The sequence below is a fragment of the Chiloscyllium plagiosum genome, unplaced genomic scaffold, assembly GCF_037043375.1.
Source record: "Chiloscyllium plagiosum isolate Xiang-an unplaced genomic scaffold, Cpla_swu_hap1 HiC_scaffold_21, whole genome shotgun sequence".
Classification (NCBI taxonomy): domain Eukaryota; kingdom Metazoa; phylum Chordata; class Chondrichthyes; order Orectolobiformes; family Hemiscylliidae; genus Chiloscyllium; species Chiloscyllium plagiosum.
The window spans coordinates 75,087,399-75,094,792 of NW_028270159.1; the positions used below are offsets into that span (position 1 = coordinate 75,087,399).

At 44.5% G+C, this 7,394-nt stretch overlaps 1 non-coding gene across 1 annotated transcript; it reads right to left on the reverse strand.

Moving 5' to 3' along the window:
* Window positions 1-7,048: 7,048 nt before the first annotated feature.
* On the reverse strand, window positions 7,049-7,140 carry trnar-ucu (transfer RNA arginine (anticodon UCU)). Its single transcript is given in 2 exon segments — window positions 7,049-7,084; window positions 7,104-7,140. It is a non-coding gene; the product is annotated as a tRNA-Arg (tRNA).
* Window positions 7,141-7,394: the final 254 nt, after the last annotated feature.

A 7,394-nucleotide genomic window follows, 5' to 3' on the forward strand; every position in this document is an offset into this window, starting at 1 on the left:
AACAAGACACGAAAATAATTCCTGTTTGAATTCTGTAATCTTCATAGCAGTACTTAAAAACAGCTTTGTCATTTCTATTCCAGTTTTTGTGATAACAGGCAAAATGTCCAATGAGATAAACCTAATAACTTTTGGATTGTTTTAATGGACTGTGCGAGTTTGCAGCAAAATTAGTAATATGATACGAGCTAAACGTCCTTTCCAGAATTTAACACAGCGCAGGATCAGCGACATGACAAACGTCATCGACTTCAAAAATCACCTCTGTATCTCTCGTGAGTGATGGATATTCACTCAGGGAGTCTTTATGGCTGGTCTTAAGTAACTGAGGTATTTCCCAAGGACAGAACACTCCACAATATCAGATTTTTAAAAAATAAATGCTGTTTTACTCAATGTTCTTTTGCAACTTTTAAATATATATACATACACACACATACATGCACGCGCACACACATTAACACATATGTGTACATACACATACACATATGTATATACATATAGCTCGCACATTCGACGGGAAGAACATTCGACGAGGAGGTTGAACAGTTCATCTACTTTACAAGGAGGTTGAACAGTTCTTCCACTTTACCAACACCTTCCACCCCGATCTCAAATTCACCTGGACCGTCTCAGACTCCTCCCTCCCCTTCCTAGACCTTTCCATTTCTATCTCGGGTGACCGATTCGACACGGACATTTACTATAAACCGACCGACTCCCACTCTGCCTCCTGTAAAAACGCCATCCCATATTCCCAATTCCTTCATCTCCGCCGCATCTGCTCCCAGGAGGAGCACTTCCAAAACCATACAACCCAGATGGCCTCCTTCTTCAAGTACCGCAATTTCCAGCCAGACGTAGTCGACGATGCCCTCCACCGCATCTCTTCCACTTCCTGCTCCTCCGCCCTTGAGCCCCACCCCTCCAACCGCCACCAGGACAGAACCCCACTGGTCCTCACCTACCACCTCACCAACCTCCATGTACAACGTTTCATCCGTCGTCATTTCCGCCACCTCCAAACGGACCCCACCACCAGGGATATATTTCCCTCCCCTCCCCTATCAGCGATCCGAAAAGACCACTCCCTCCGTGACTCCCTCGTCAGGTCCACAACCCACACCAACCCAACCTCCACTCCCGGCACCTTCCCCTGCAACCACAAGAAATGCAAAACTTGCGCCCACACCTCCCCCCTTACTTCCCTCCAAGGCCCCAAGGGACACTTCCATAGCCACCCCAAATTCACCTGCACCTCCACACACATCATCTATTGCATCCGCTACACCCGGTGTGGCCTCCTTTATATTGGGGAGACCGGCCGCCTACTTGCAGAACGTTTCAGAGAACACCCGGACCAACCATCCCAACCACCCGTAGCCCAACAGTTTAACTCCCCCTCCCACTCCACCAAGGACATGCAGGTCATTGAACTCCTCCATCGCCAGACCATGGCAACACGATGGTTGGAGGAAGAGCGCCTCATCTTCTGCCTGGGAACCCTCCAGAAACAAGGGATGAACTCAGATTTCTCCAGTTTACTCATTTCCCCTCCCCCACCTTGTCTCAGTCAAATCCCTCGAACTCAGCACCGCCTTCCTAACCAGCAATATTCTTCCTGACCTCTCCGCCCCCACCGCACTCCTGCCTATCACCCTCACCTTGACCTCCCTCCACCAATCGCATTTCCAACGCCCCTTACCCAAGTCCCTCCTCCCTACCTTTTATCTTAGCCTGCTGGACACACCTTCCTCATTCCTGAAGAAGGGCTTATGCCCGAAACGTCGATTCTCCTGTTCCTTGGATGCTGCCTGACCTGCTGCGCTTTTCCAGCAACACATTTTCAGCTCTGATCTCCAGCATCTGCAGTCCTCACTTTCTCCTAGAACAAACAAATGGCCGACCAACCAATTCGAAATATTCTAAATTCAGACACACACACACACACACACACATGCGTATGTGTGTGTGTGTGAACTCAGAACATTAGAAATGGATGGTCGGCCATTTGAATGTTCTTCCTGTAGAATGTGAGAGCTTAGAGTTTACTGTAATGTCCCTGACATTTGATTCTACGGGAATTGCACCCAACTCCATCTCCTTGGCAACAGCTTTAGGGAACTGGAGCTGAACATTGGATCTTTGGGTAGTCTGAGGTGAATTGAGAGGAGTTATATGGAGGCAGTTACACTTCAGGTACAAGAAAAAGGTCGATGGTATACAGTCGGGAGACGGAAAGGGAACATGCAGCAAGTGCAGGCATCCACTTTGGCTGTTCCCATCTGTAACAAGTATACATAATTTGTTACTTTTTGGGGGGATGTCCTACGAGGCGTAAGCCATGGGGTACAGATATCTGGCACACTGTTTGTCCCTGTGATCAGAAGGGTAGGGGAGAGGGGAGGAGAGCAATAGTTATTGGGGACTACGTGGTGAGGGGGACAGATTGCTGTTTTTGTGGGTACAGGGCAGGCTTCTGATTGATGTGATACCTCCAAGTTACCAAGGTTTGTGATGTCTCGCAGCGTGTTTTCAGGATCCTTAAGGGGAGGGGGAGCAGCCCGAGGTTATGTTTCACATATGCACTAACAACTTATGTAATAAAATTGATGTGGATGTATGGCAGAAATTCAGGGATCCAGGGTGACATTTTAGATCTAGATCAAACAGAGTTGTTCTTTCTGATTGGTTACACATGCCACTTTATAGTGAGGGAAAGAATAGGGAGAGAGCAGATGAACACGTGGTTGTAAGGATAGTGCAGGTGATAGGGATTTGGATATCTGGATAGTTGGGGCTTATTCTGGAGTCGGTTGGACCTCTACAAACAAGATGGTCTACACCTGACCCGGAAAGGTACCAATATCCTGAGTGGATAATTTTCTAAAGCTCTTCAGGAGGGTTTAAACGAATTCAGCAGCGGATTGCGAACCCGAATTTTCGCTGCGGTTTGCTGGAGGTTTTGAGTGGTTCGGACATAAATAGGTTTTCGGGTTTGCGAGTGAATGCTGGCAAGGATGAAGGTGGTTTGAAGTCAGTCTACTTCACCGCTAGGAGCATCTGGGATAAAGCAGGTGTCATGGGTTGTTAACTGGGACTTCAATATTGTGGCCATTTCAGAGACATGAATGGAGCACTGAAATGAATGGTTGTTCCTTGCAACTCAGTTTCGATTTTTCAGGAAGAACACGGAAGTCGTTAAAGAGGGGGAGATGTGGCATTTTTAGTTTAAGACAGTGCTATGGTAGCAGAAAGGATATTTGGTGAGGACCCGACTCAATCTGCTGAACTAGAATGGGCTGAGATTAAAATCAGACAAGTGGAGGTCACCACCAAAATGTTCTAGAGATATGGAGGAAAAGATTGCAAAGATGATTCTGGATAGGAACGGAAGTAACAAGGTCGTTGTAGTGGGGAAGTTTAACTTTCCAAATATTGATTGGAAATGTTATTGTTTGAGGAACTCTGATTGGTCAGTCTTTGTCCAATGTGGGCAGGAGGGTTTCGTGACGCAGCATGGAGACAGGTCAACAAGATTCAAAAACATATTGGATTTGGGACTGCGTAATGAAGCAAGTCAACTGTTCGATTTGGAGATAATTGAGCACTTTGGTGATAGGGACCACAATTCGGTATGTTTATTTAGTGATGGATAGGAATATATATATATCGCAGAGCATGAGGTATCGCTGGGAGAAAGGCCAGTATGATGCGATCAGCAAGAGTGAGGATGCACCAGATGGGAAAGTAAACGCAGGGTTTTGCAAACCTGAAATATGGAGCTTGTTCAGGTAAGTGCTCATGCATGTCCTTGATAAGTGTGTGTGCGTCATGCAGGGAATATGAGGTTGAGACAGGGAGCCATTTTTACTCAAAAAGTTGAATTTCTTGTCAAGATGGAGAAGGTGGTGCATGTAAACATGTAATACGAAAGCTGAGTTAGGACACTTGAAAATTAAAAGCTAGCAAGGAAGGGCCAAAAGAGAGAGCTACTCAGAGCAAAGAGGGGACATTAAAAGTCTTTAGCTGGCAGGGTCATTTAAAACCCGGAAGCTTTCTCTTGTCATTTCAAGAATAAAACAATATCTAGGATATGATTTGGGCCTGCCAAGAACAGTAGGAGGACGTCGTCAACGGAGTCCGAGGATAGGAGAGGCGCTGAATGTATATTTTTCATCATATCTCAAATGAAAAAGACAATGCTGTCGAAGAGAATTTTGAGATGCAATCTGTTAGAATAAACGAAATTGATAATCATAAAGACGAGTTGTTAGCAATTCTTGAAAGCCTGAAAATAGATTTGTCCCCTGGGCTTGATGGGATGTATCATAGGTTTCTCTGGGAATCGTGGGAGGAGATTGCAGAACTTTTGACGTCAGTGTCTATGTGATTAGTGCGAGAAGACTCGAGTTCAGCAAATATTGTCCCCTTCTTCACGAAGATTAGTAGGGAGAACGCTGGAAATTATAGAACAGTGAGCCGTATTTCCTTGAAGGTGAAGTTTTGGGAAAGGTTATGAGAGATATGATTTATGATCACCTAAGCAGGAAGAAGTTGATTCGCTACAGTCAATACGATTTTGCGAATAGCAGGTTGTCGCTCACAAACATTATTGAGCTTTTTGAAAAGGACAACAAACAAGTGGACGAGAGTAAAGTGGTTAACATTCTGGATATGATTTTCACGAATGCACGGTCGGCTGTTGCATAAAATACAGAGACATGGGATTGAGGGTGATTTCGCGGTTTAGATCAGTAATTGGCTCGCTGAAAGAACACAGACTGTGGTAGTTAATGGAAAATATTCATCCTGGAGTTCGGTTATTCATGGTGTACCACAAGGTTCCTTTTAGGGTCCACTGCTGTTTGTCACCTTTATAAATGACCTGGGTTCGAGCATGGGATGATGGATGAGTAAATTCGCAGAACACACTAAGTCGATGGAGTTGTCAACAGTGCCGAAGTCTGCTGCAGGTTACAGACGGACATGAATAATCTGCAGATCGGGGCTCAGAGGTGGCATATGGAGGTTATTGTGGAAAAGTGTGAGGTGATTTACTTTGGAATGAACAACAAGAATAAAATGATCTGGGCTAATTGTAATATTCTTTGAAGTTTAGATGAGCAGAGTGATCTCGGCATCTATGTATATAAAACTCTGAAAGTTAACACACACGTTGATGGATTTGTTTGCAATGAGCACAGTGTGTTAGTTTTTATTAGGAGAGGGATTGAGTTTCAGGGCCGAACGATCCCTTTGCAGCTCCAGAAATGTGTCTGGTATGGCCAAACTTGTCGAGTTCTGGTCGCCACATTATAGGACGGATGTGAAAGCATTGGAAAGGTTGTAGACGAGATTTCCTCGGATGTTGCCTTCTGTGAAGGGAAGGTCTTACGAGGAAAGGCTGAGGGACTTGAGGCTGTTTTTGATAGAGATAAGAAGTTTGAGAAGTGAATTAATAGAGACATAAAAGATGATCAGAGTTTGCCGTAAGGTGGACAGTGAAGGCATTTTCTTCAAATGGTGATGGTTGACACAAGAGCATATTGATGTAATTTGAATGTGATAGATGCCGAGGTAGCGGCCTTTCTCAGAGAGTAGTAAGAGTGCAGAACGCCTTGTCTTCAACAGTCGTAGACTCACCAACCTTCAAGGCAACTAAATGATCATTGGATAAACCTACGGCTTATAATGTCAAATTGCTGGTCAGATGGACTTCAGATTGGTCTTACAGGTCGGTGCAACATTAGTGCCAAAAGCACTTTATTGCAATGCAATATTTAGGGTTTAAACTGTTCTTCAGCTTGAATTTGCAATCATCTCTGGTCAGTATCAGTAAAACAAACACCTGGCGAGAATCTAATGCAATCCAACTTTGGCAGTTCATGTGCTGCCATTCTGTCATGCAAGTACAGCAAGCTAACTAACTGCACCACTGGATCTGCCGTCTAATGGTGACGAACGGCTCCTGATCTTACCACTGGGCCCCTCAACCCAATTACTCATTTTTTTTTCTGTGTATCTGAAAGGACACGCAGTGCAGAGGTGGCTATACTGATAATGGATCATCGATTATGAAGCATCAGCTTCAGGAAAATGGCATAGATAAATGTGGTGAAAATCGGTTTTATTGAATACTGTATACATTTACCATGGCTTCCTGCGTTGGTCACAGGCAATGTTATGTGGCCATTGTACTGGGATTTTCCTTCTATCGGCTTCAATTCGTCAGTGAACTCGATTCACTGATATTTCACAAACTTCCTTTGGCATGTTCATCTGAGACATCGACCCACACTGCACACAACATCAACAATGTTCAGCATACTATGTGCACGAGCATGTGGCATGGTTTTTATGCACAGTGAAGATTGAATAATGTTCTGCAAGGGCAAATTAAATTCAGTTTAATTCGTAAAGTCGCAAGAATCCAGAGTAAGATTCAAAATGTCAGAAATTCACGTTCATTACCTTGGCCAGAATTCCAGCCCAGCAATGGGGAAATCTGCCCCTGAATCCCCAGCATCCATGCAATTGCTTGCTCCATGTGTCCACTTGGAAACCTATGTGAAGGAACATTCAGCCTGAAGGAGAACTTGTGAGAATCCTCCGCTGTCTGATCTAAAGCTGAAACAAGGGCTGTCTATTCCAGCCGGGAGGGAAGCGAAGTGGAGATGAGACCAAAATATTATTTGGCGTTTACTTCATATTGTCCTCATTGTGATTATTTAAAAACCTTGGCCAGAAATGGCACAGACACAAAGGAGCAGAAGGAGGTCATTCTTCACACCGATCCTGTCCTGCCACGTAATTTGATATCATCATGGCTCACAGAACAATTTTATGTCTTTTTCCAGCCCATCCACAACATCTACTGGCTAACAGGTATTTATCGATCTCTACCATAAATAGACATCGATAATATAAATCTGTGGGAGGAAAATGTTCCGTTTCTAGACAGTTAGGTTTATGCACGATTATTACTGGTTTTGCAGATGAGCAGCCGAGTCTGGTCTGACCACTTTGCAAAACATAAATTAAAACTCGACTCTGATGGGATTCGAACCCACAACCTTTGAATAACAATCTGAATAGAGATGTAGAAGTCCAACGCGCTTTCCATTGCGCCACAGAGCCGCGCCAGCCGTAATCATTAAGCACACTAGTTTGCCTTTGACGCATTGCATTCAGGACACCCATCTCGCGCCTGTCTGTCCTCGTCACACTTTCTGATACCTGGTCCTTATCCACTCGTGCTCTGGCTCATCAAGTGTTCGGCTACAGACTGCTGAAACGTTGTCATGACACTTACCTTTACCACATGTTCAGATAATGATTTCCAGATAATCAATACTCTCTAGGTGAAAGTATTCTTCATAAATCTCCTCCTT